Source organism: Amborella trichopoda, chromosome 8, assembly GCF_054954075.1.
Source record: "Amborella trichopoda isolate Santa Cruz 75 chromosome 8, AtrichopodaSantaCruz75HAP2 v2.0, whole genome shotgun sequence".
Taxonomy (NCBI): Eukaryota; Viridiplantae; Streptophyta; class Magnoliopsida; order Amborellales; family Amborellaceae; genus Amborella; species Amborella trichopoda.
In genome coordinates this window covers 11,925,316-11,951,092 of record NC_142343.1, presented here as the reverse complement: position 1 = coordinate 11,951,092, position 25,777 = coordinate 11,925,316, and the positions used below count along the sequence as shown (strand labels likewise).

The 25,777-nt window shown below is 36.2% G+C and overlaps 1 protein-coding gene across 9 annotated transcripts in view; it reads right to left on the bottom strand.

Annotated features, from left to right (window-relative positions):
* LOC18435993 (C3HC zinc finger-like protein) overlaps nucleotides 1–25,777 on the bottom strand; it is a 44,643-nt gene that overhangs the window by 8,700 nt on the left and 10,166 nt on the right. Inside the window, exon 1 of one of the 9 annotated variants that reach the window (XM_088873557.1) lies at nucleotides 16,599–16,738. The exons of 7 other annotated variants lie outside the window; for them this stretch is intronic. The gene's annotated coding sequence lies outside the window, so the exon portion shown is untranslated. Of the gene's footprint in view, nucleotides 1–16,598; nucleotides 16,739–25,777 lie in introns of those variants that run through there. One more of the 9 variants, XM_088873558.1, reaches the window with a different exon arrangement.

Sequence of the window (25,777 nt, the reverse complement as noted above, 5' to 3'; positions counted from 1 at the left end):
AAGCAATGACGTTACTTCCTTGAAGGATTCAATCTCCCGTTCTCTAGGATTTCGCCCAAGATTTATATTCCATATTATGGGACCCCAACTTTCATAGGCTTCAAATACATTGATTTCCTTATTCATTGCTATGGCAAACAGATTTTGGAAGGAAGCTTTTAGCTTCTTACTACATATACCCATACGTTGTTCCAAAGGGCGGCTGCCTACTTTGCCCAACATGAATCTAATATGCTGGCCTAAAAGCTCATGAACATAGTTGTTGTGATTGGAAGCTGGAATGGTACCAGGATCGGGATCGTGAAATGCTAGAAGATCCCTATAGTTGGGAACGCCGCTTGTGCAATGCATATTTTAGGAATTGAGATTCCCAAATATTAGGGATCGAGATTCCAACCTCTTGGGGATCTTGATCCCAACTTTTCCATAGATGCCTCTGTCCATCTCCCAGCCTACACCACCATTTGCCCAATAACAAATGGATAAATTCAAAGGCAAGTTGAGAGTTTGACCAATGCAAAGGAAGCCTTATGTTGACCATCTGATTTCTTGCAAAGGAAGTTTCATTGCAAACTCTTGATTTGAGAAGCTATGTTGAGAGTTTGACCAATGCAATAGAATACAAAGGGACATTAGAAAGGGAAGTTTTAATAAGTGTGATCCTGCCACCTAATGATAGGTAGCATCTTTTCCATTTTGCTAGCTTCCGCTGGACTTGGTCAATCACATGGCTCCACTGATGGTTCCAGGGCTCTTGAATATAGAGGCAGGCCCAATTATTTTGATGACAATCTTTCAGTTCCATACCAAGATGAGCTGTGAAAGCTGAGACTCCATCCCTATGCCCATGAGCATGGTTTTTCTCAAAATGGTTCAGCAGCAAAAAGTCGCTTCGAAGCATTCCAAAAAAAACAGAAGATTATCTACTTAAGCAGCAGTGGACTCACAGAAGACTAGGATGTCTGCATACTGTAAATGAGAGATTGAAGGCCCCAGTCTTGAGCTTGGAAACTACACTAGGCTTCTACTGAAAGCATCAGCAATAATGGTGAATAAGAAGGGTGACAATAGGTCACCTTGTCCCAACCTTCTCGATCTGGGAAAGAATCCACAAGGGACTCCATTAATTAGAGCACTAAAAAATTCTGTAGAGATGCATGCTGCAATCCATCTCGATCTTGATACAAAACCCAATTTTTCCATAACATTTTCCAAAACCATCCAATTGACTCAGGTTCATCCCTTCAGCCTCAATGTTATATAGCCCACACCTTCTTTCTCTCAACTTCATCCTTTGACATTCACGTCTCTTCTCACCTAGGTTTTCTTTGACTTCCCAATGTCTTCAAATTATGCGGTTTCTCTCTATCATAGCACTATCAACCATTAGTTATAATTACAAACCACATATCCCAAACAATAGACAACAGAAGTGGCCATGGGGGGTCGAAAGTGCACTTATCAGGAAGCATGCTTTTGAAGTAGGAGAAATTCAAACTCCGAAAAATAAATGAACGAGTGTTTGAAAGCTTGCCTATCGACTCACATTCAACCAGGTTACACAGGCTCTACAGCTTGCCAAGGATGGAATAGGTACGTATATGTACCCTGTATATTACTCCGGATCTAGAAAGTATCATAACAACTCGCCAGAATACTGCACAAACTCGGGATGACTCGCCGTAGTTTGTACAGTACTCAGGCAAGTCACTACAGCACTTACCAGAGTACTGTTCGTGTCAATTAAAAGAAGAAGGGGGATTTGGACAATCTAGGTTATGTGATTTTGAGCCAAATTTGTGCACTTGGCAAGACATTTGCCTATCTATCTATTAGAAGCATTAAAATTGAAAAGAAAAAAATAGATGATTTGATGGCTTTGAGAGATTGAAAAATTCAGTCAAGTTTTTGCCAGATTTCAAAAAATTGCAAATTCCTCGCAATGAATGGCCAATCTTTGATGAAATTTGACCCCCAAGCTTTTTTTTATATCCTTCATCCAACCATAGGCTTGATTTTAACATATGAAAACAAAAGGATTTGAGAGTTTCAACATTAAATTTACTATTTATCCAAATAAGTCAAGAGCTTGGATCTCCTAGATCCAACGTTCCAAACTCAGAACCCAAATTTAGTCTAGAGGTTTCGATAGGGGTTGTGTGAGGAAGCTTTAATAAGGATTTGAGCCTTCAATTCATAGTTGTAGGAAACGCCTAGGAACCCGAATCGTTTCAGGAACCGGAATCGCATAATAGCGCCTGGCCAGAAGTTTTCCATTGTAGGAATCGTTGTCCGTACAATAGGAATTTTTGGGAACGAGATTCCTAATTTTCAGGAATCGTGTATCGATCAGAATAGGTCCAAGTTTCATCCACATATGGAATCGAGATTCCAGCCTCCTTGGAATCGAGATTCCCATTCCCCCAGGTTCGACACTCCAAGTGTTAAGTTTCTCTAATACACAGAATTGACTTTCCGACATATGCGGAATCAAGTTTCCGATATACACGAAATCGAGTTTCCGATATACGTGGTATCGAGATATAAGCGGAATCGAGTTTCCATCATTTATGGAATCTTGCTTCTAACATATTAGGAATCGAGTGTCAATCATCTATGGAATCGTGTTTCTAACATATTTGGAATCAAGTTTCTGAATTATGTGGATAAAAGATCCATGCTGGTTTGAGATCGAGAATTACAATAGCGGAATCGAGTTTCCGACATCACTTGCTTCGTGTTTCTGACATATATGGTACATAGATATGTTGCTGCGTAGAGTCGTGATTCCTACATATTTGGAATCAAGTTTTTGAAGTATTGAAGGGGAGAGTTGGTAAGGTGTCACTGGGTAGAATTTTTAGACATTAGGAGTACTGCAATACCATTTGGGAAGTGTCAGGTGTCACTAGATTGTTTAGTGTTTAGAGTTTAGAGTAGACATTCGAGGAGTTTGGGTTTTCTCAAGCTCAAGCCATGACAGTGTGTGGTATAGGGCCTATAGGCATTGTCGCAGCTGCAAGGCTGCATGTTGTGCATGAAGGAAAGATGGTGGCATTGACATGTGTTAGTATATCGTCTGAGAGAGAACGTGGTTGGCAAAGTTAGCACTGGAACACCAACTTACCCCTTCAAGAGAATGAACTATCAAATTTAACTATTTAGAGTTTTAAAGTACTAAGTTACTAACTACTAAACATGACGGTGATGTCTTTTTCAGGTAACAAAGGCGGTTATAACTTAATAACTATCAGAGCATTTGGAACCAAAAGGACATGGCTATGTGATCATTAAGAGTTATTTAGAGTTAAGAGTTAAGACTAAGAAATCCACATCTTTACCCTCATTAAAAAGCACACAGCTCTGTTTGTTACTTTTGCACTTAGTTTTTTTAATAATATTTTTTGTTTAGGAGAACATGTGTTTTATGTGAATTCCTTTTTATTTATTTGTTTAAGAGAAGCAGTCCCTACTCCCTACTAGACCAATCATCAAATTATCTCGGGATGGACACCAAATCGCAAGTTACAAGCAATGATCTTATACATGTTCTTTTTCACCTAATCACAAGATACAAGATGCAAATATTTTTTACTCATCTTTTTCATAACTATTGAACACCAAATAATTTGTGAAATGTATTCCACAAAGAGATTGTAAGAATTTTATAATAATTCATACTTAAATATTCCACATCTTCTCGCTCGTTATGACGGGGCACGGACACATAACATTGTATGTTTGTTTTGCACTATGATTTTTTCATAATAACCATTTTTTTTGTTTAGGAGAAGCAATCCCGAGTCCACACGACACCAGAGCATCAAATTTTTGGAGTTGGAGTTGGACTATATACAAGTTACAGGATGCAATTTTCTTTTACCATTTAATTCAAGTATTGACCAATAAAAAATGAAGTGTACTATGTTTGATTAAGTGTGGGCTGTAATCCACTGAGAGATTGCATATAAATGCATCCTTAGCTTATTTCACGAACATGTGGACAGCGCACTAAGTCAAGAGAGCACTAGGGCTTATAGATGGCCTTCCCTTCACCCAAGATAGTGTGATCTATCGCTTACCGGTGGCGTTCCCTTCACCCAAGATAATGTGATTGTCAATGTTGGGTTCCCCCATAATGATTGGTGGTCTTGCTGAAATGTTGGGAGTTGGGACCAGTACATATGGTTCTTGTGACTTTATTTATTAGAGGTTTTGTCCGAGACAATAGGAGACCGAGAGTGAAACCCATTATTGTTATTTTCTATTTTTCTTTGCTTTTTATATGCTTTTAGTTTCTCCCTCCATGAAAGCAAGCCAGTAAAGGAGAGAGAAAGTCCATTGAGACAGATAGGATATGTAAAAAAATGGAAGAAGCACGAGACCGTCCATTGAGAGAGAGAGGATATATAAAAAAACGAAAGAAGCAATAGCAGGGGAGTGAGAGAAAAAGACTGGTGATTGGTAGAGAGAGAGAGTAGAGAGAGATTCGCATGGGGGACGGAAAGAGAGAGTAGAGAGACGGTTGCTAAGAATTAGCATAAGAAAGAAATTTCAAGAAATGTCATGAGCAAATACATGGTAGATGACCCATGAAAAATTAAGGAAAGTGGGTACAAGTAAAAAATTTCAAGTAAGACAACTCAATACAAAATTTCATTAACAAATGCTTACTGAAATGAAATGAGACTTTAAAGTTAAGATAGATGACCCATGAACTTTTGGAGAGAGACAAAGTGCGTAAAGCATCACAAGAATCATCCCCTTGGAAAACCAAAATCGGGAAGAAGACTTCTCGCTGATTTCTCTCCCGTCAACCCCTATGAGCAGTTCCTTACGCCCAAGAACACAACCAATCTAACCTACAAAGGCACAAATTGATCCATTGACCAGCAATTTACTTGCAGAAGAAAACCAGAAGAAAACCAGCCAATGAAAACACCGTTCCATCTGAATTTGAAATTTGTCTCCAATTAATATCAAAGAGTAACATCAATAGAGAACAAGATGGAACTGAAGAACTGATAAACAATTCATTGCTTCCTCTCTTTAATAAGAATCAATCCTTTAAAGCAAAGATTGATGGTTTTTCTGGGTCCATGAATTTCCGAAGTAGTTTGTAAGGGCCGTGATAGTTCCAAATCTAGTTTTTCTTCCGTAACTTAAGGAGTTTTGGGAGAGAGAGAGACGGTGATAGGGTAGAGGCCATAGTACACCATAGATTTAATAGTGACTCATGTGGTAGGTTCAAAAGCCATCCACGTAGAGAGAGAGAGAGACAGAGGGAGAAAATGAGTGGGTTTTGATATTTTGGGAGATTGTACTTGCAAGATATGGATAATATTCTATGAGATTTTTGCATTTAAAACTTAATAATGACCTATGGATTTTTTCGATTTTACCCTTAGTGATATTTTACCCTTACCGACATAGGTGATTATGTTTGGGTAAATATATTTGAACATTGTACTAATGGAGACTTTTACATAACCTTTATACTCAAGATCACTAAAATATGTTTTTTATTGCCATCCACGTAATTTATAAAATTGAGGTATCACAACAAATTTATTGACGGGGCCGTCCACCCAAAATCAATGGTCCCTATGGTGAGGTGATAGACCATGGATTATAATCTATAACAACCAAACTCGACTTAGTTCTTCAATCCAATAACCTATTTCACACTTTGACACACTTTTGAAAAGTGGGATAATGATTTGAAAAGTGAGTTATTGATGAGCATTTATTGCGCTGCCCGTACCACCCAAAATAGCAATCCATAATGAACAAGTGATAATAACCCATAACCCATAGTTAATAATAAAGAACTTGATAATATCGCATAGTTAATAATAACCAAATCAAGGTAACGTGTTGTTGTACCACCAAGTTTGTGATCGTCACCGGGTCCACCAAAAATTGTAGTCCTATGGTGAGTATGAACTATGAACCATATCAACCGAATAAGCTTCTAAAGTTGGGAAAATATTGAGCATTTAATGAGTTAAATGCTCATGATGACGTGTTTCCATGCCATTTTTAGGCTTCAACTTTTAAGTTATGAGAATGAGGAGAAATGGTTGTGAAAATGAGGAAAGACAGAGTGACGGACTATTAATAGTAATAGTAATGCATTAACGATACTGGAGCTTGCCATTTTTAGGCTTCAACCATTTAAGTTATGAGAACGACGAGAAAAAGTTGTGAAAATGAGGAGGCCTTATAAGTTTGTAGTGACGTGGTGATTTAGTACCATCACGTGAGAATGTACTTCACGTGCTCATTTCCCTATAGTAGTACTTTAGTTAACAGAATTTCATTGCAGGTGTCTCTCTCCCGTGCTGTGGTTCTTTTTTAGCTTTTATAAAATGGGAAGTTAGATGGTATATGTATCTCATTCTAGTTTCTATTTAATATAGGAAAGTTAAGGTCACGTAGAAGTTTTAAATAAACATTATATATAATATTTATATTTCTATATTATATAATATATAATCATCTTATATTATATTAAATAGTATATATCCTATATATTTATTATATTAATTTTATATTATATATAACATTTATACTATCATATTACAGGGAAACACCATACTGCCATTGAAGTCAAAGCCGTATTTTTCATAAGCCCTTTGTAAAATGGGGCAAAAAACTGGTATGTCAATGTATTTTGCCATAGGGAGACAGATAGGTGGTGGCGAGAGCCAAGAGAGAGAGGGGGAGAGAGGACAGAGGCAGTGAGGTAGAAGGATCTGTTGATAGAAAGAGATGCAAGGGATCTATTGAGAGGGGGTGAAAGAGAGATTGTACACCTTCAAATAGTGATACACGTGGTAGGCTCAAAAGCCATCCACATAAAGCGAGAGAGGGAAGATGGAGAGGGAGAGCGAGAAATAAAGAGATTGTATAAGATTGCATAATATTCCATGAGATTTTTGCATTAAAAACTTAATAATGACTAATGGATTTTTTCAATTTTACCCTTAGCCATATTTTATCCACGTGTGAGTTATAAAATTGCCATACCACACATTTATTCACGGCCATGGGTCCACCCAAAATTAATAGTCCCTGTGGTGAAGTGATGGACCATGTATAATAATCCACAACAACCAAACTAGAGCTTAGTTCTTTAATTCAATAACCTAATTCACAGTTTCACACTTTCCAAAAGTGGGATAATGATGAGCATTTATTGTGTTCCAAGTTCCAAACATTATAATAACCATAATAACAGAAAACTCGATAATATCCCATGGTTAATAATAACCAAGTCGTGGGTGACGTGCTGTTGTACCACCGAGTTTGCTTATGGTCACCGGGTCCACCTAAAATTGTGGTCCCTATGGTGAGCCGTGGACCAATGATAATAATCCATAAAGCTTGGGTTTTATATGTTCAATAATTCAATGTCAACCCAATGAGCTTATAAAGTTGGGAAAATATTGAGCATTTAATGAATTAAATGCTCCTGATGACGTGTTTCTATGCCGCGTTGTTTACAAGTATATCTATCCTACGCAGATTTCTATTTAATATTGGAATGTTAAGGTTAACCATGTTGGGCCCTACGAGTCCTTTATAAATTCGTAGACATTTTAAAAAATTATTATATATAATATATATACTTTTAATAATATATATATATATATATATATATATATATATATATATATCTTATTGTTTATTATGCAAAATCAGAGAGATCTCAAGATGAAGATCTCTCAGATCCGAACACCTTAAACTGATTTTCTTTTAAAAATAGATAGAGATAGGGTTTCCGAAAACACGAAATACTGAATGAAATAGGAATAAAAAAAACTAGATCTAACAAAATAACTAAAAAAAATAAAGAAAAAAAAGAGAATAATACCTAGACTCTCCAAGGCTTAGGGTTTCTACAGGTCTAAGGTTTCCAGCTCTCTCTTAGCTTAAGATGGTCTCCCACTAAAAGATGTATGAAAATGTGTTTTTATAGACTGAAATGGGGATCATGGACTACGGTGTTCTATGGTTTAGGGATTATATGACACTCTAATTGCAATCTACTTATATGATGTCCCATACAATAGGGTGACATCACATCAAATAGAAGATACTGTGGTGTGGACTATGGCGTGGACCATATAGCATGACGACTTCCCAAACCAAGTGTAGGTCATGTGCCTTGGACACCCATGGATATAGTGGATCAATACTCCATAGTCCATAGTCTTCCATTCCTTAGATGCCAATGGGAACCACCTCCGCGCATTAAATAAGAATATTGGATTCTTCCCAATAGGGTATCCAATCAATGTGCTCTACACTGTAGTAAGGGACCATGGAATATAAAGGTAGTCGGGTAGCTCCCCTACAGACCTAAAGTGTATAATAGACAATGGGAAATATGACACTAATTACAGTCTACTGGTATAATGTCCCATACACCAAGGTGACATCGCATCAAGTAGAAGATATTGTGGTGTGGACTATGGCGTGGACCATATAGCATGACGACATCCCAAACCAAGTGTAGGTCATGTGCCTTGGACACCCATGGATATAGTGGATCAGTAGTCCATAGTCCATAGTCCTCCATACCTTAGATGCCAATGGGAACTACCTCCCTGCATTAAAATAAGAATATTGGATTCTTCCCAATAGGGTATGCAGTCAATGTGCTCTAAACTATAATAACGGACCATGGAATATAAAGGTAATCTGGTAGCTCCCATACAGACCTAAAGTGTACAATAGACGATGGGAAATATGACACTCTAATTACAGTCTACTGGTATGATGTCCCATACACCATGGTGACTTCACATCAAATAGAAGATACTGTGGTGTGGACTATGGCGTGGACCATATAGCATGACGACTTCCCAAACCAAGTGTAGGTCATGTGCCTTGGACACCCATGGATATAGTGGATCAGTATTCCATAGTCCATAGTCCTCCATACCTTAGATGCCAATGGGAACTAACTCCCTGCATTAAAATAAGAATATTGGATTCTTCTCAATAGGGTATGCAGTCAATATGCTCTACATTGTAGAAAGGGACCATGGAATGTAAAGGTGCAGTTTGTATAGAGCCTAGGCTCTAAACAATCAAATTAAAGCCTACATTCAACTGCATTATAAAATACACGATTTCCAAAACTTGAAAACCATTTTTTCTCATGCCCATAAATCTTCATGTCCATAAAATATTAATATTATCGATTTGGGTATGAGTTCTAATATATTAAATATAATATTATTGATTTGGATCAAACCCATACGATTATATTATATACTATATTTGACAATATTTAATATAATAATATAATAATGCAATAAAATATTAATAAGTAAATATTATAATATTATCGATTTGGGTCTGAGTACTGATCCAACCCGATCAAATGCATACGACCCGATAGTGTATTATATTATGTACTATATTTGATAATATATAATATATTAATATAATAAAATATTAATATTTAAATATTATAATATTATCGATTTGGGTCTGAGTACTGATCCGACCCGTCTGTATATTTCATGATTGCTTCATTAATGAAGCCGTCATAGAAATCTTTTATAAACCCCCCCCCCTCCATCATGTCAATCACGTCTCCATATACCTTCTTTAGCAAGCCACCTTTTCTTCTCTCTCAAGAGACCACTGCCCCTCCTTCTCTCTTTATCTCTCAAGACCACTTCCTTTCTTTATCTCTCTGCGCTCACACCACTACCACCCCTCCTCAGTATCTCTCAAGACCACCACTTCCTCTCTTTATCTCTCTGCACTCACACCACTACACCAAGAACCACACCATCACCATAGAGTAGAGCGTGGAAGCAACTGCTGCTACCGCTGCAACACCATTTTCGGGGTTTCACCGGAGTGTAGAAGGCGGAAGCAACCGCTGCAACACATCCTTAAGGTATGCCTTATTAGGGGTAGAGAATATCATGTGGATTTAGTTTCTTAGAGTGAGAAAAAATGCTTAATGGCTCTATGGTGCTGTGGTTTAGTGTGAGTAATCTCTGCGGAACAGTTTTGTTAAATAAAAAGAAAGAAAAGTGTTGGGGTAAAGAATATCATGTGGATTTAGTTTTATACAGTGAGAAAATGCTTAATGGCTTTATGGTATGGTATAGTTTTTTTTTGTATAAAAAAAATTCATGATATGGATGAATAATATCATGTTTATTGTGTTTTTTTAGAGTGAGTAATCTTTAATGGCTCTGTGGTAAGGTTTTGTTAAAACAAAAAAATGTGATGGTGGTAAACTTTATCATGTGGATTTGGTTTTATAGAGTGAGAAAAAAGCTTAATGGCTCAATGGTATGATTTAGTTTTTTTTTTTGTATAAAAAAACTTCGTGATATGGGTGAATAATATCATGTTTATTGTGTTTTTTAGAGTGAGTAATCTTTAATGACTCATGTGTATTGTGGTTTTTAGAGTGTGAGTAATCTCTGTGGAACGGTTTTGTTAAATAAAAAGAAAGAAAAGTGTTAGGGGTCACGAATATCATGTGGATTTGGTTTTATAGAGTGAGAAATGCTTGATGGCTTTATGGTATGGTTTAGTTTTTTTTGTAAAAAAAAATTTGTGATATGGGTGAATAATATCATGTTTATTGTGTTTTTTAGAGTGAGTAATCTTTAATGGCTCATGTGTATTGTGGTTTTTAGAGTGTGAATAATCTCTGTGGAACGGTTTTGTTAAATAAAAAGAAAGAAAAGTGTTAGGGGTCAAGAATATCACGTGGATTTGGTTTTATAGAGTGAGAAATGCTTAATGTCTTTATGGTATGGTTTAGTTTTTTTTGTAAAAAAAAACAATCCGTGATATGGGTGAATAATATCATGTTTATTGTGTTTTTTAAAGTGAATAATCTTTAATGGCTCATGTGTATTGTGGTTTTTAGAGTGTGAGTAATCTCTGTGGAACGGTTTTGTTAAATAAAAAGAAAGAAAAGTGTTAGGGGTAAAGAATATCATGCTGATTTGGTTTTATAGAGTGAGAAATGCTTAATGGCTTTATGGTATGGTTTAGTTTTTTTTGTAAGAAAACAATTCGTGAATTGGGTGAATAATATCATGTTTATTGTGTTTTTTTAGAGTGAGTAATCTTTAATGGCTGTGGAAAGGTTTTGTTAAAAAAAATTGTGATGGTGGCAAACATTATCATGTGGATTTGGTTTATAGAGTGAGAAAATGCTTAATGGCTCTATGGTATGGTTTCACATTAGCAGATCTTAATCTTATCTTATGGGGTTTCTCATATTTTTTGTTATCCTTATGGGGCTGACTAGGAAAATATAATGCACCACCACACCACCCAACACTTCTTATGCACATTACACATTAGGATGTCTAGCTCTTGTGTAATGCATATGAGCTTGTCTTTCTGGTTTTTGACTCAATACTTTTCTTCCTTTCATCTCGTTTATATTGCTGACCAAGAATCCTTCTGTTAAAACTGCAAATTTTCGTACCTCTTCTGTACAATCTGAAAAGTAATGTTTTTGTTAGAGTCACTATCGAAGTTCAGTATACTGCACAACATTACCTCTGACATGGTAAGTTATGTTTGTTAGTCAATTTGTCCGTTAAGTACACTGAACAATATTTATTGGGGATGGAATAAAAATGTTGAACAATTATTATAAGTTAAAAGAAACCTTATTTGTAGTTCGTACTTTGTAGTTGTACAATGACAATAAGGATAACATTCTCTAGGTATGTGAGTCATGAATTCTCTTAAGAGGGATTATAGTAGAAGATTGATTGAACCATCTAAAAAATGCTCGTTTGCAAATGTTATCCCCCTATGTTGAACCACCCTTGTGATGAAGAACCATAGGCAACATGTCCCTTGTTTTCCGGTGTAATGTTATTATTTGCCTTGTTTTCCGGTTTAATTATATGACTTATTTTTCGGTTTAATGTTATTATTTGCCTTGTGATGGTTTTTGACTTTTGTGTAGCACTAGAATATGGAAATTCCGGCAAATGATGGACATCCTTCATGGGTCAAAAAGGCCGAGGACCTCATTCAGAAAACTGAGGTCTATATCTTGAGGTTTGATCGTTACCTAGCAGATCTCATGCGCCTCTGAGAAGAGTTTGAACGCCTCAATCGTCGTCTTGACAAGGACTATGAGCGCCTCAGTCAGCGTCTAAATGCACTTAGTGTGAGGCTTGATAAGCACAACGTAGAAGTGCAGACTGTTGTACGTGGTGCCGAGGCTCTAGAGGATTCAGTTGAGGAGCTCCACTCCTCTTTTTACCAATACTAGAGTTTTTGCAGCAGTCCACAATTTTCACTTGAGGACTAGGGTTGTTCTCTTAATGTGCTCTGCTTATTACTGTTTTTAAAAACTCAATAGTGTAAGACCGCTTATTACTGTTTATTGTTGTTTCTTAATAGAGTTTGAGACCTTGATTTATAATTCTATATTTGATATGTTGGTTTGTTAGTATTTTATTTCTTGTTGGCTTTTTAGTATTTTATGTGTTTGGTTTGATAGCATTTTATTGGGATTCATGCATGTTGTATTATACCTCGTTGTGTATGCGTTTAATTGCAATTGCAAGTATCTCAGAGCTTGCTTGAGGTAGCCCCTGAGGTATTTGCATGCCAATGCATATATCACAGGGTATTTGACATTTTTTAGTTATTCATTATATAGAAGCCCTATTGTTTTTGGCCTTTTTCTTTTTTTGTAGGTACATATGGAAAATATTCGCAATGTGGCATTTGTCCATTGGGCCATCACGTCCTCGCCGTTAAGCTCGCTCACCACGCCAACCCCAATCGATTCCGCCCTCTTCGGATGATGCGTCATTCAAAAATCTCCTACAAGAGGAAACCCAAAACGAGGAGGACCCTTCTCTCCCAGTTTATAGCGTAGAAGTTTTAGGGACCCCTCATTGTCGCATTTTTAGGGCATCGGTAGTTGTCAGGGGGCACACCTTTAGTGGTGGCCAATGCTTTACGCATAAGGCGACTGAGCAATCTGCCACCAAAGAAGCCTATATCTACGCTAAAGCTGTAGGGTTTGACCCAACCCCTGAGGAAACTCTTATGTTTGAAAATAGGAACTTAACTGCTAGGCTAGTGCATGAAGTTTCCAACACCCAACGAGCCAATGAAGAAATATCGCTTTTAAAGCATGAGATTTTAAGCCTCACCTCCCAGTTAAAGCAGCCGATGTCTTCTTTCTGGGCTGCTCGTGATGCCCAATTTGATATTTCTTCGCACTTAATTGTTGATCGCACGAGTGCAATGCCCGTTTATCCCCAACCGCTCCTTAGTGGGCAAGGGGAAACCAGCGGGGCCGTCCATCGGTTTATGGAAGAGGATCAGTAGGTCGGACCTACTAGCCTCTTTCTATTTTTGTCATGTAACCCATATTTGTCTTAGTCTTTCAATGTTGAAGGGAGTTTTAGATGGGTAAAGCTTGTGTTATTCGGGCCTTGTTTTTTGGATGGGTCGTGTAGGTACTTGGGTGAAGCTCTGACCTTTGATTGGGTATTTTGGGTATTTTTAAGCGTCAATCATGAACTAGGGCTTTTTTTGCTCTACTCTCAGTTCATGTCATTACCCTTGGCCTCCTCTTTTCGGGTTTTTATGAGATTTGATGGAGATCTTTACATTTGCATGGGCTTCTAGGGCCCGTAGACATTGGGTATTTTTTGTGGCCAAATTTGTATGGTGTATAGGCTTTTTGGGCCCAATAGACATCTTTTCACCCCCTTTATCTCTATTTCAGACACTTTTATGGTTTAAATGTGCATGACTTATACTTTATTGCACATGCGTGACTTTAATGCAAGTAATGTCATCAATTTTTTTAATGATGATGTCATCAGTTAATATAGATTTCTTCTTTTTTTTTATCACTTGTTGATCTAATTCTTTGCATTTTTTTCTCTTTGTTAATGTTTTGAAGATTGAACTCGTTTACATATGGAGAGAGGAGATTCAAACTTGGTTGTTTACATATGGAGAGAGGAGATTCAAACTTGGTTCGTGTGAGGAAATATGTGGGGGAGAGAGAGATCCAAATTGGAGGGAGAGAGAGATATCCAAATTGGAGGAAGATAGAGAGATCGAAATTGGGGGGAGGGAGAGAGATCCAAATTGGGGGGAGACAGAGATATCCAAATTGGGGGGAGAGAGAGCAATCCAAATTGGGGGGAGGGAAAGATTCAAATTATGGGGAGAGATCCAAATTGGGGGGTTAGAGAGAGAGAGTTCCAAATTGGGGTCGGGAAGTAGGCAGTGGGTAGATGAGAGAGAGATCCAAGAGGACGATCTAAGTAACTTTAAACTCATTTGTGTTTTATTGTTTTTTGTTATAGATTTCTAGAGATTAAAATGGATATTAATTGGGATTGGATTGCGAATGGGATTGTGCAAGGATGAAAGAATGGAAATTACCTGTTTTTTTTATTTTGTTGATTTTAAGAAAGCATCATGCTTAAACTAATTCTACCTCTAAACTTGTTTTCAGAGGTAATTTTGTATTTGGGTGATGGTATCAAGGAGGAAATTGGATATGCCGATTTTTTTGGGTCTGATAATGCGACTGTGGTGTTGGAAGAAGAAGAAGTCGAAGAGCCTACTTCCACTCCATTGTGGAAGTACGTGACAGTCATAGGTAATTATGGCAAGGGGAGCGGTGGTACGAAGAAGTGGACATGTAATTTCAATTGTAGAGAAACCCCTTTTTCTAGGTCCTATGTTCACGTGCGAGCGCATCTTTTGGGACCATCATTTGCTAAGAGGTCTAAAGGGATATCAAGTTGCCCAAAATTATCCAAAGAAGAGTGAGAGGCATTAAAGTTTGAGGAGGATGAAGCCCAAAGATTATATGGGAGAAAATGCCAAAATAGAAATGATGTTGGTTGTTGGGTTGATACATCGTTGTTTCCATCATTAGTGCAAACCGAAAGTCTTGATAAAAAAAAAGAAAGGGCAATACCCAAGCTAAGATCCCACATTTATTTAATGTTCAGGCAAGAGATGATGTGGATGCTGCCATGGCTCTTTTTTTTATGCCCATGGCATCCCTTTCAACGTTGCGAAGGGACTAAGGTTCCATGAAATGATTTATGTTGTTAATAACGGCCCAAAAGGCTATGTGGAACCTAAGTACGACAGGATCCGAACAACATTGCTTGATAAAGAGAGAAGTAGGATCGATCAGGCTTTGGGTGCAATTAGGAGTGAGTTGGGAAGTTATGGTGTATCCATGGTATCTGATGGTTGGAGTAATATTAAGAACGAGTCTTTGATTAATGTCATGGCGGTATCAGTTGGGAAGGCCAAGCTCATTAATAGCATTAATTATTCATCAGTTGAAAAGACTAGTCAAGTGATTGTCGATATCCTTTTAAAAGCCATAAAGTCGATTGGACTGTAACATGTGGTTCAAGTCGTAACCGACAATACGGCCAATTGCAAATGTGCGGGTACTATAATTCAACGCCGTCATTCCAACATTTTTTGGTCGGGTTGCTTGGCTCATACTTTGAGTCTGCTAATGAAGGATATTGTTGACAAAAATAAGAAAAATCTATCTTTTTCTTTCGTTCGCAAACATTGTAAGCAGGCAAAAGCAGTGGTAAAGTACAATCGTAATCATACAAGATGCCTGTACATTTTCGGACCCATTCTAACTTAGAACTTCTTAAGGCTAAGAAGACAAGGTTCGAATATCATTATATCATGTTGAGGAGATTGATGGAAGTGAGAGTTGCCTTGACGTCTTTAGTGTTGGGTAGTGAGTGGGAGGTTTGAAACGAGGCACATCAGATAATCAACATGGTATCATACGTGATACTATCATGGACAATGAGTTCTGGAAGATGAATAAATTGATATTGTCTTTTACAAGGCCAATATGGAAGACAATAAAGTTCGCTGCTAGCGACAAGGCTGTCGTAGGAGAGGCATACGAGCGCATGGATACTATGTTGGGGGAAATTGCGGTGGTCCAATATGACGATCTTATGTTATTTCAAAGGGTGAAGACTTTAGTCGTGGCTCGTTGGGACCGGTCAAATCTTTCATTGCATTGTTTGGCTTTCCTTCTCAGTCCTAAGTATTATTCATGAGAGTGGTTGGCTACACCAGCACCTAGGGGTGAAAGGAGGATGAAGCCCCACCAGGACCCAGAAGTTTCTACATGTTACCACACAGCCCTTGATGTACTGATTCCAAATGATATGGAACAAGGACGGGTGCGGCAACAAATTGGTGATTTTCTTGGGAATAGAGGGGTTTTCGCCCTTTCCCCATCTATTGTTGATAGGGGTTCTATGGAAGCAGTGTCATGGTGGGACATGTATGGTGGTGGTACTCCAGAATTGCATGCAATTGCGGTGAAGGTGTTGTCACAAAGTGTTAATTCCTCATGTGCAGAAAGATGTTGGAGCACGTATAGCTACATACACAATGTTAAACGAAATTGACTAAATGCGGATCGTTCTGAATCATTGGTGCATGTTCATTACAATGACAGACTGTTGAGTAGATTGCGAGCGGACTACAAAGAGAAATATAAGAATTGGGACTCTCATCCAGAAGATGATCACCTCGAGGATGACATAGTGGCTCTCGAATTGTTGGATGCACGCCTCGAGGTTGATGATGACAGAGTTGTGTCTTCACTGCCTTTGGGATCTGTCACTCCATCGGTACTTCAAGAGAGCCACCTAGTACTCCAAGCCACCCCGATATATTCGCAACTAAAGGTACCATCGAGCGCATCCGCCGCCCCAATAGTGCAACCATCATCTTCCACCCCAAGAGCGTCTCCATCATCTGCTACAGTTCAAGTTCCTCCAATATCTTCTACCATTACACAAAAGCTCCTCGCAGCAACTCGAAAGAGTGGAAGAAGGAACAAGTCGTAGCCACCCTCCTCTCCCTCCCCTTCCCCCCTCCCTATCTCTCTCTCTCTCTCACTTTCTATTATGAGTATTGTAACTTTTTTTTATTACACAATGTATAAATTCTAGAGTTTCAATTATCATTCCATGTGTGTTGCTTTATACGTTATTAAAGGATTTTAATATTTTATAGGCATTTAAATTAGAGGCGAAAAAATTCAATTAGCATTATTAATAACCACTTTACATTCACTATTCAAGTACTAACCAATGTTGTTAGGCTACACATGGTGTAAGATCACTTAAGCAGTCTTTTCACATAACATATGAGCAAGATTCAGAAACAAAGGTCGTTTACATACCGCAAATACAAGAAACATTATTCTATAGGCAGGCAAAAAAAAAGTAAAAATAACATTATTAAGAACCATTTTGCAATCAATAGTACAACACTAAGCAATATTGCAAGGCAAGACGTGGTGCATGTTCACTTAAGCAATTCACATAACATACGAGCAAGGTTAATAAACCAAGGCAATTTACATCACCGCAAATATAAGGAACATTATTCTATAGGCATTTAAATCAGGCCAAAAAAAAGTAAAAATAACATTACTAAGAACCATTTTGCAATCGGTAGTACAACACTAAGCAATGTTGCAAGGCGAGATGTGGTGGTGCATGTTCACTTAAGCAATGCACATAACTATGAGCAAGGTAAATAAAAATATAAGAAACATAATAAAGATAACTAAAAAAACAACACAATCTCATTAAATTCCTACTAAAATACATGTTTTATAACTAATAATACCCCCTTCTACAACACATGCCACCTAATGCTATTGTTTGGGACATTAAAGCATGACATCCACTAGAAAATAAAACATTACTTTTGTGGTTATTATTTACAAGAAACCAATGTTTTATATGGTGTAGATGATTCAAAACCCTAACGAAATGAGTTTCATTACATATAGAATCGTGTATCATTTAACATGAAATCAAGATTCAAACTACGTTGTAAGCCAGATTCAATCTATTTGGGAGCGTTAACCCACAATTAGGGGCTTCAAGTTTTTCTAGATCTGTTGGATCGAGATTCTGAAATTAAGGAATCGAGATTCCGAAACTAAGGAATCAAGTTTCCGTGGTTCCGAAAAATATTTTTAAAAGAAGTGTTGCACCGAGATTCTGAAATTAAGGAAACGAATTTCCTTGGTTCTTAAACTAGGTTTCCACATATGTGGGGAATCGAGATTCCGAAATTCAGGAATCGAGTTTTCTATGTTATTAAAAAAGGTTCCCACCTAGGTACGAAATCGAGATTCCGAAATAAAAGAATCGAGTTCCGAGGTTCGAAAAAACGGTTTCCGTCGAGTTTCCTTAACGGAAACGTGGAAGAGGGTTTCCAAACCGGAATCGCGAGGTCCGAAGAGAGATTCCGGTAACTATGCTTCAATTGATACCAAGTGCAAAGACAGGGGCATTGCCTCCAAATTTTGGGTATATTCATCCTTTTTTTTCAAATTAAATTCATAATTTGATTTATTTTAGGCTAGAAAATTTGATTTACTCAATTCATATATAATATTAAGTTTTTTTACGATTTTGATTTTTTTTTCAAATTTTTCTGATGTTTCCCATTTTCTTGGATCATTTCGATTTTTCAAGCCAATAACCATCATTTTTCTCCCACGTTCCATGCAGTTTTTTAATTTCAGTATTTGTTTGGAATTTTCAATTTTTCCTTTTTCTGAATATTTCAAATTTTTTACTATTTTTTCCATTGTTTCCCCTTTCTCTAGCTAGGGCAAGACTTGGGCAAGTCATCTCAGACTCACTCAATTTAGTCGGCTGGGCAAGGGGCTGAGGTCCTAGCTTGAGCCATGGAATGAAAAATTGTGAGAAACACATGTGAAGGGCATGTGCAACACACGTGAATTGCATATTTGAAAACCTATAAATTTTTTTTGGTCAAATCTAGGTGAAATACGAGTAGAAGATTTGGCAAAAAATGTGACGAACTCAGTAGGGACATGATTCATATTTTATATCGTTTAGAATTTCATCATAACTTTCTAATGGGATCACCGATTGAACTGTTTCCTAAACCATTGCAAAGCTTGTGAAGTGCTCTATGCCTATTGACATGTTCTAAGTTCATATGTATGTGTGTGTGAGGGACAAAGGGAGAAAGAATACGTTATAATCCTAAAGAAAGAAAGACATAGATTTAAAGATAAAATCACTTACTACCTTCAATGTGTATGTATCTGTGTGCATGGAGAGAGAAAGAGAGAGTGATGGAGAACCATATTTCTAAAGAGCGTGATGGATTAAGCAAAAAGATCATTATTTTGAATATGAACCAGAAAGATATGCCATCTATAGCTTTGAACCCTATTGTAGTTACTAAACACATCTTGCAAAACATTTTGTCCCCCAAAAATCTCTAGAAGAATAATTCCTTAACAAGGGCATGCAGGATCTTCGATATGGGAAGCTTCGCCTTTTACAATTGAAGAAATTTTTAATTGGGGACGAATATTTTTTGATGAAAAGAAAGAAGGCGATTATTACAAGCTGGTGTATATAAAAGAAGCTGATTTGGATAATTGGTATATACCATTTTTTAAACCTATAAGGTTAGATTCTTCTTCTATTATTAAAAATGTTAACCGGAATGAGCTCCCAATTTTTTATAAATATGAAGAAGAAGAAAAGGACGAAGAGTCAAGCCTAGAATCTTTTCTAGAAATAAAAATGATGTAGACAGAACATAGCACAGAAAAAGAAAAATGCAACGACTCTTCTTGCTCTTTTCAAATAATTGATGAAGGTATGAGCTCTTCCTCTCCCTCTTCCTCTGATAATGAATCAATAATATTTTCCAACGAGGAATTGAAAATTAAAGAGATAAGCCAAAGTTTCTAAACTGATCATAAGGGAGATTTCCGGCATTTATTTAATAAACCTGTTGAAAATATTCTTCCAAAAGAACAGGTTTATCAAATAAAGAAATTAGCTCATGCGAAGAATGTTTTATTAGTTCCAGCCAAAATTGCTATAGACAGACATCAAAAATGCAAAAAAGGTTATTGAAGCTAATATTAACTTTTGCACAAAAGAAATGCAGAAAAATTGGGTAAAATATCCTCAAGGCGAATTTATTGAAACAATGAATGAGCGAATGAAGTTAAGAAAATTTACTTTACATGTTCCTCTGAAGCGCTTAGAGAAAAAGTGGTTTCTGTAAATTTTGTAAATATAGATGATGGGAGGTATCAGGTAGGATTACATACAGAACTCTGGAAGCAATAAATCCCTACACTATTTCAGAGAATATGGTACTATTTTACATAGAAGGAGAAAAACATATAATCCCACGAATATCTCCGTCATTAAAAATGAGATCGAATAAAATTTAGAGAAACAATACTTTTATTTCAAAAATTATAAAAAGACAGCTCAAAATGGATGAAGCCCATGAGAAATATGAGCTTGTTAAACAAACAAGAGGATTTTCCTTAGAAGTTGGATCTCAGATAAGCACCATTAAGAATTATAGAAATGTTGTGTTGAACACCCCTTAAAAAAATGGGAAAAAACTCTTCACAATATACCGGTTCATAGTAAGCATATTCAAATGAACAAAGAAAACGATCTCACTCAAGAGACAATTTTGTTTTCACAACTCGCTTGTTCATTAGAATGCAAGGGGAACAATTTATAAGCCTCGGGAGAGAATATTTGTTCCTCCTTTACATCAAATCAAATAAAGAAAAAGATACATCAATTCTTACTTCGCATCCCATTATAGAAAAAGTAAATGATTAGTAACACCTTTACATCACCTCAAAAAAACTTATGAATAGTAAAAGGCTAAGGAATAGTAAACTTTAAATCATTTCAAAAAAAAGTAAATGAATAGTGACTACTATTCAAAAAGTAAATGAATAGTGAAAAGCTCAAGAATAGTAAAACTATGCAAAAACTAAAAGTCGCTTTAATGCTTTATATCTTCTTCAAGGGAAATCTTTTGTACAACTGACTTCCTTGAGAACTTGCATATAATCTTGTAGATGATTTGGACAAAATAGTTTGACCTTTTTCTAGCAAGCTACACATTTTTGTACTTCCTTTTGCAGTGTTGTTAACAACTCGCTTGAGGTTGGTTCTTTTTCAACAAATTCTTCATCGCATAAATATTCGTCTCTGTACCTTCTGACTACTCCTGATTCTGTAAAGTTTATTCTTGGAAAACACATTCTTTCTCAAATTGTCTTCCCACTCGATATATCCTAATAACTTGTTAATAAAATCCGCATTAGAGTATAAAGGTCTTATGATGAATAGCAAGTCATCAAGTACTTTTTTTCTTATAAGCCAGGCTATAAGTTATGTATTTAAGGAGCTCCATTTTAAATTATTTACAACAGTACTTACTCTCCCTGAAGAAGTCATAAATATATCTATAATAAGTTGATGGAGCTGGTCCAAGAAAAAGATATCTGATTTTCTGGCACAATCAAGGATAAGTAATCCACTCTCTGGGAGGTTTACGAACCATCCTTATCATTTTGATTTCCCTTGTTAATGCATCTGGAAGGCTATGGTCTTTGCCTAGTATCCTTTCAATGGAAAAAGTGTATTGTGACAATAAAAATTGCCACCAAGCATATCTCTGTAATTTAGGGCTAGATATCAACATTTTCTCTAATAAACTAGCTAGGTTAATAGAGTTGATCCTTAAAATAAATTCTTATCCAATTAAATAAGGATAAAAATTTTCTAATCGTCTTATTGCAGCCAAAATTTCTTTTTCAGCAGGCCAGTAATTTAGGTCATGATTTTTTAATTGCCCAATGATACAAGCACACTTTTTTTCATCCTTTCTTCCTTTTTTAATAGTACAGCTGCCCAAGTTTCTGAGGAAGTATTTGTACTTTGAATAAAAGGACCTCAATATGCAAGACTTAAAAAAGGAAGGTTTTGGGCTGGGATTTTCATTGAATTACCTCATCAGTAGCCTTCTCATTCCATGTGCATGATTTCAATGTGGTTCTTTTCTTCATGCAATCTCTAATATTTTTTATTTTTTCTAATAATGCTGGAATAAGATCCTAAATATAATTTACACAACCAAAATCTCTGGCATTGTAACTTGTTCAGGAGCTGATTAGGAAATTTATCAATTTTATGAATAACATGAGGCTGCATTATAGTTTTCCTTCTGATAGAAGAACTCGATGAAATCAACTGTATTTATAGCAACTTGAAATTTATCTTTCGAAGCCGACAGACCAATGCCATGATCTTGGACTAATTGAGTAAATGCTTTAAGATGTTGTACATGCTCATGCACAATGTTAGAAAAAACAAGAAAACCATCTATATAGTCAGCAATAAACTTTATGTAGGGTTTGAAGATGGTGTCCATTGTCATTTGGAACTGTGAGGAAGTATTTTTTAGACCAAATGGCATTACCATCCATTCAAATAGTCATTCAGGAGTAGAAAGAGTTGTCTTCTTTTATCTTGATTTGATGATACCCTGATTTGCAGTCAAACTTTGAAAATATTTTCTTTTCCCTTACCCTCACTGTTCTTTATTGGGTAAATTAAACCCTTTTCTACCAGTTCATTAATCTAAATTTTTCAAGTCAACCTCATCTTCTTTATTCATTCGAATAGACTAACTCTGAACTGGTATATTGTGAAGAGTGGGAATATGAGCCATAAGCGAATCTTTGTCCCATTTTTCTAAGGGGTGCTCAACACAATATTTCTGTAATTTTTTCTGTAATATCCTTAATAGTGGTTATATGAGATCCAACTTCTAAGGACAATCCTCTTATTTGTTTAACAAACTCATATTTTTAATGGTCTTCTCCCATTTTGAGTTGTCGTTTTATAATTTTTTTGAAATAGAACGATTGTTTCTCTGAATTTTGTTTTGATCTCATTTACATTTTTAGTGATGGAGATATTCTTGGAATAATCTCTCTCTCCTTCAATGGAAAATAGTACCATAGCCTCTAAAATAGTGTAGGGACTTATTTCATCCAGAGTTACAGTATTTAATCCAGCCTGATACCCTCTATCATCTATATTTACAAAATTTACAGAAACCACTTTTTCTCCAAGTTTAAGAGGGATGTTCAAACCAAAATCCATTAACTTTCTTAGCCCATTCATTTTTTCAACATATTTTCCCTGGGGATATTTTACTTAATTTTACCACATCTCTTTTGTGAAAAAATTAATATTAGCTCCAATATCTAAAAATAATTCAACCTTTTTCCATTCTTGATGTCCATCTATAGCAATTTTTGCTAGAACTAATAAAACATTCTGAGCATGAGCTGATTTCTTTATTTGATAAACCTGTTCTTTTGGAACGTTATTTTCAACAGGTTTATTAATAAATGCCAGAAATCTCCCTTATAATCAGTCATGACGCTTTGCTTTATCTCTTTAGTTTTCAATTCCTCAACAAAAAATATTGTTGATTCATGACCAGAGGAAGAGGGAGGAAGAGTTCATACCTCCATCAGTTATTTGAAAAGGGCAAGAAGAGTCGTTGCATTTTTGTGCTCTGTTCTATCTGCAACATTTTTATCTTCAGAACAAATTCTATACTTGACCCTTCTTCACTTTCTTCTTCTTCATATTTATCAAAAACTGGGGGCTTATTCCCGTTAACTTGTTTGATAATAGAGGAAAAATCTAAACGAATAGGCTTGAAACCGGTATATACCAATTATCCAGTTCAGCTTCTTTTATATACAACAATTCTTTTTCTTCATCAGAAAATATTCGTCCCCAATTGAAAATTTCTTCAATTAGGAAAGGCGAAGCTTCCCATATCGAAGATCCTTCAATGCCTTTGTTAGGAATTCTTCTTCAAGATATTTTTTGGGAACTAAATATTTTGCAAGATGTGTTTCATAGCAACAATAGGGTTCAAAGGTATAGACGGCAAATTTTTCTGGTTCATATTCAAGATAAAGATCTTTTTTATTGATCCAAAAAGTTTCACTGGACCATTGGATTGAAAATCAGGCCACGAAGATATTTTGGATCGTAAGGAGTTAAACTGGACTCAAAAATAAAATTTTTACAAAAGAAACAGGCACCAAATTCCCACCACACTTTTGCAGAGCGCGTATGAGAGACTCGACAAGCAATTTTCTAGTCAATTCGCTAGTCAAGTCTCTCATACGCGCTCTACAAAAGAGTGGTGGGAATTTGGTGTCAGTTTCTTCAAGAGTGTGTTTAAATCCTTTCAATAAGTTACAGTGTGTTTAAGTCCTCTCAGTAAGTGTTCAGTTTCATTGAGTCCAGTCGTTTTCATTTCTATTCTGAGCGTTAATGTCTGGTTCACATCTTCGCATAATCCAAAGTATCACCATGGCTCAGTTCTTCAACGACTTCGTTCCTTTCAAGAAAAAGGGATGTAGGGTCGGTGACAGGTTTATCACTGCTAAAAACCATTTTCCCAATGGAATCCCACCAAAGAGTGATACATTCAAAACATGGAACTATTTTGAAGAACAACTTGGAAGTGGAATATAATTCAGAGCGCAGAATCAAATATATCGTTCCTCACAAATCTTTAAACCAGCATCCATCATCTGAGTTTAAAGGTTCATCAAAATGGAAAACAAATCTATTCCCAATTGATGAAATCATGCAATGGGGACATTTGCTTCACGATACTGAGAGTGGGAAAAGTCTACAAACTAGCTTATCTAGAAGCTCTTGAAAGAAATGGCTGGTTTCAGGTTGTTTACATATCAGCATATGTAATTCCCTGGCCCGTTGGAAATTATGGAGAAGATTTCCAATATGTGCATGCAAAGGAAAATAGAGCTCTCAAAAAACAAGAACAAAGACCTAAAAAATAGAATAAAAATGATGAGTCTTCAGAGAGAGATTTGAAATATCCACCAATGCAAAGGCAAAAGAAAGGGAGAAACAGATAAATTGGGATGAGCCTCCAGTATTCGTCGAATATTGTGAAGTTGATGAAACAGAATGACAGAACTATCCATTTATTATCCACATCCATAATCTTGAGCCCAACAGAGAAATTGGTAGTGTTTTAAATCCCAAATCAAAATGATTCGTCCTAGACACTCCTCAGCCTCTAAATTTTCCATTGATAATTCCATTTCAGAAGACCCAAAAATTTTGACTCTTCCCAAATTCCAAATGTTGTCTTTCTCAATTTTCTAGAACTCCTTGAATTTTCTAGAACTCGTCGTCATTCTTTCATTCTGGAACAAAAAAACTTTCTAGACAAACATGATAATATCCGATTTTTTCTTAATCCTTTACATTAAGTATAAAATATTCACGATAGAAGTAAGTCCCCATGAAGAGAGTCAGGAGGATTATCCAGTCATTTTATTAAATTATGAAAAAACAAAAGGTTAAAAAGAAGGTCAACAAAAAATATCAATTCGTTAATATTGGGCAAATTGATATTCCACTTCATCCACATTGGTAAATACACAGTATTTGGTGTTTTTATTAGATGTTAGGCATGTCCCTTGGAATAAAGCTTTATTACGTCGTAGGGTTATTTAGGTAAAGATGGTCTATGTTCAAAATTTCTTCTTTATTTTAATAATGGATGATATTTCTAAAGTTTTAGGTTTTTTAGAAAAAGATGAATTGTGTTTGATGGGTTTTGTTGTAAAAAAAATGATATTTATAATGGAATATACACTTCAGTGAAAGTGTGTTTTGGCTTACTAAGGGTTGGACGGTTTATGGCCCTGGTCATGTGGCACTATCGAAAAGGGTTTGTAGTGAGTCATCCCTTGTTGAGGTTGCAGAGATGCCCAAGGATTATTTTTGTAGGCTAGGAG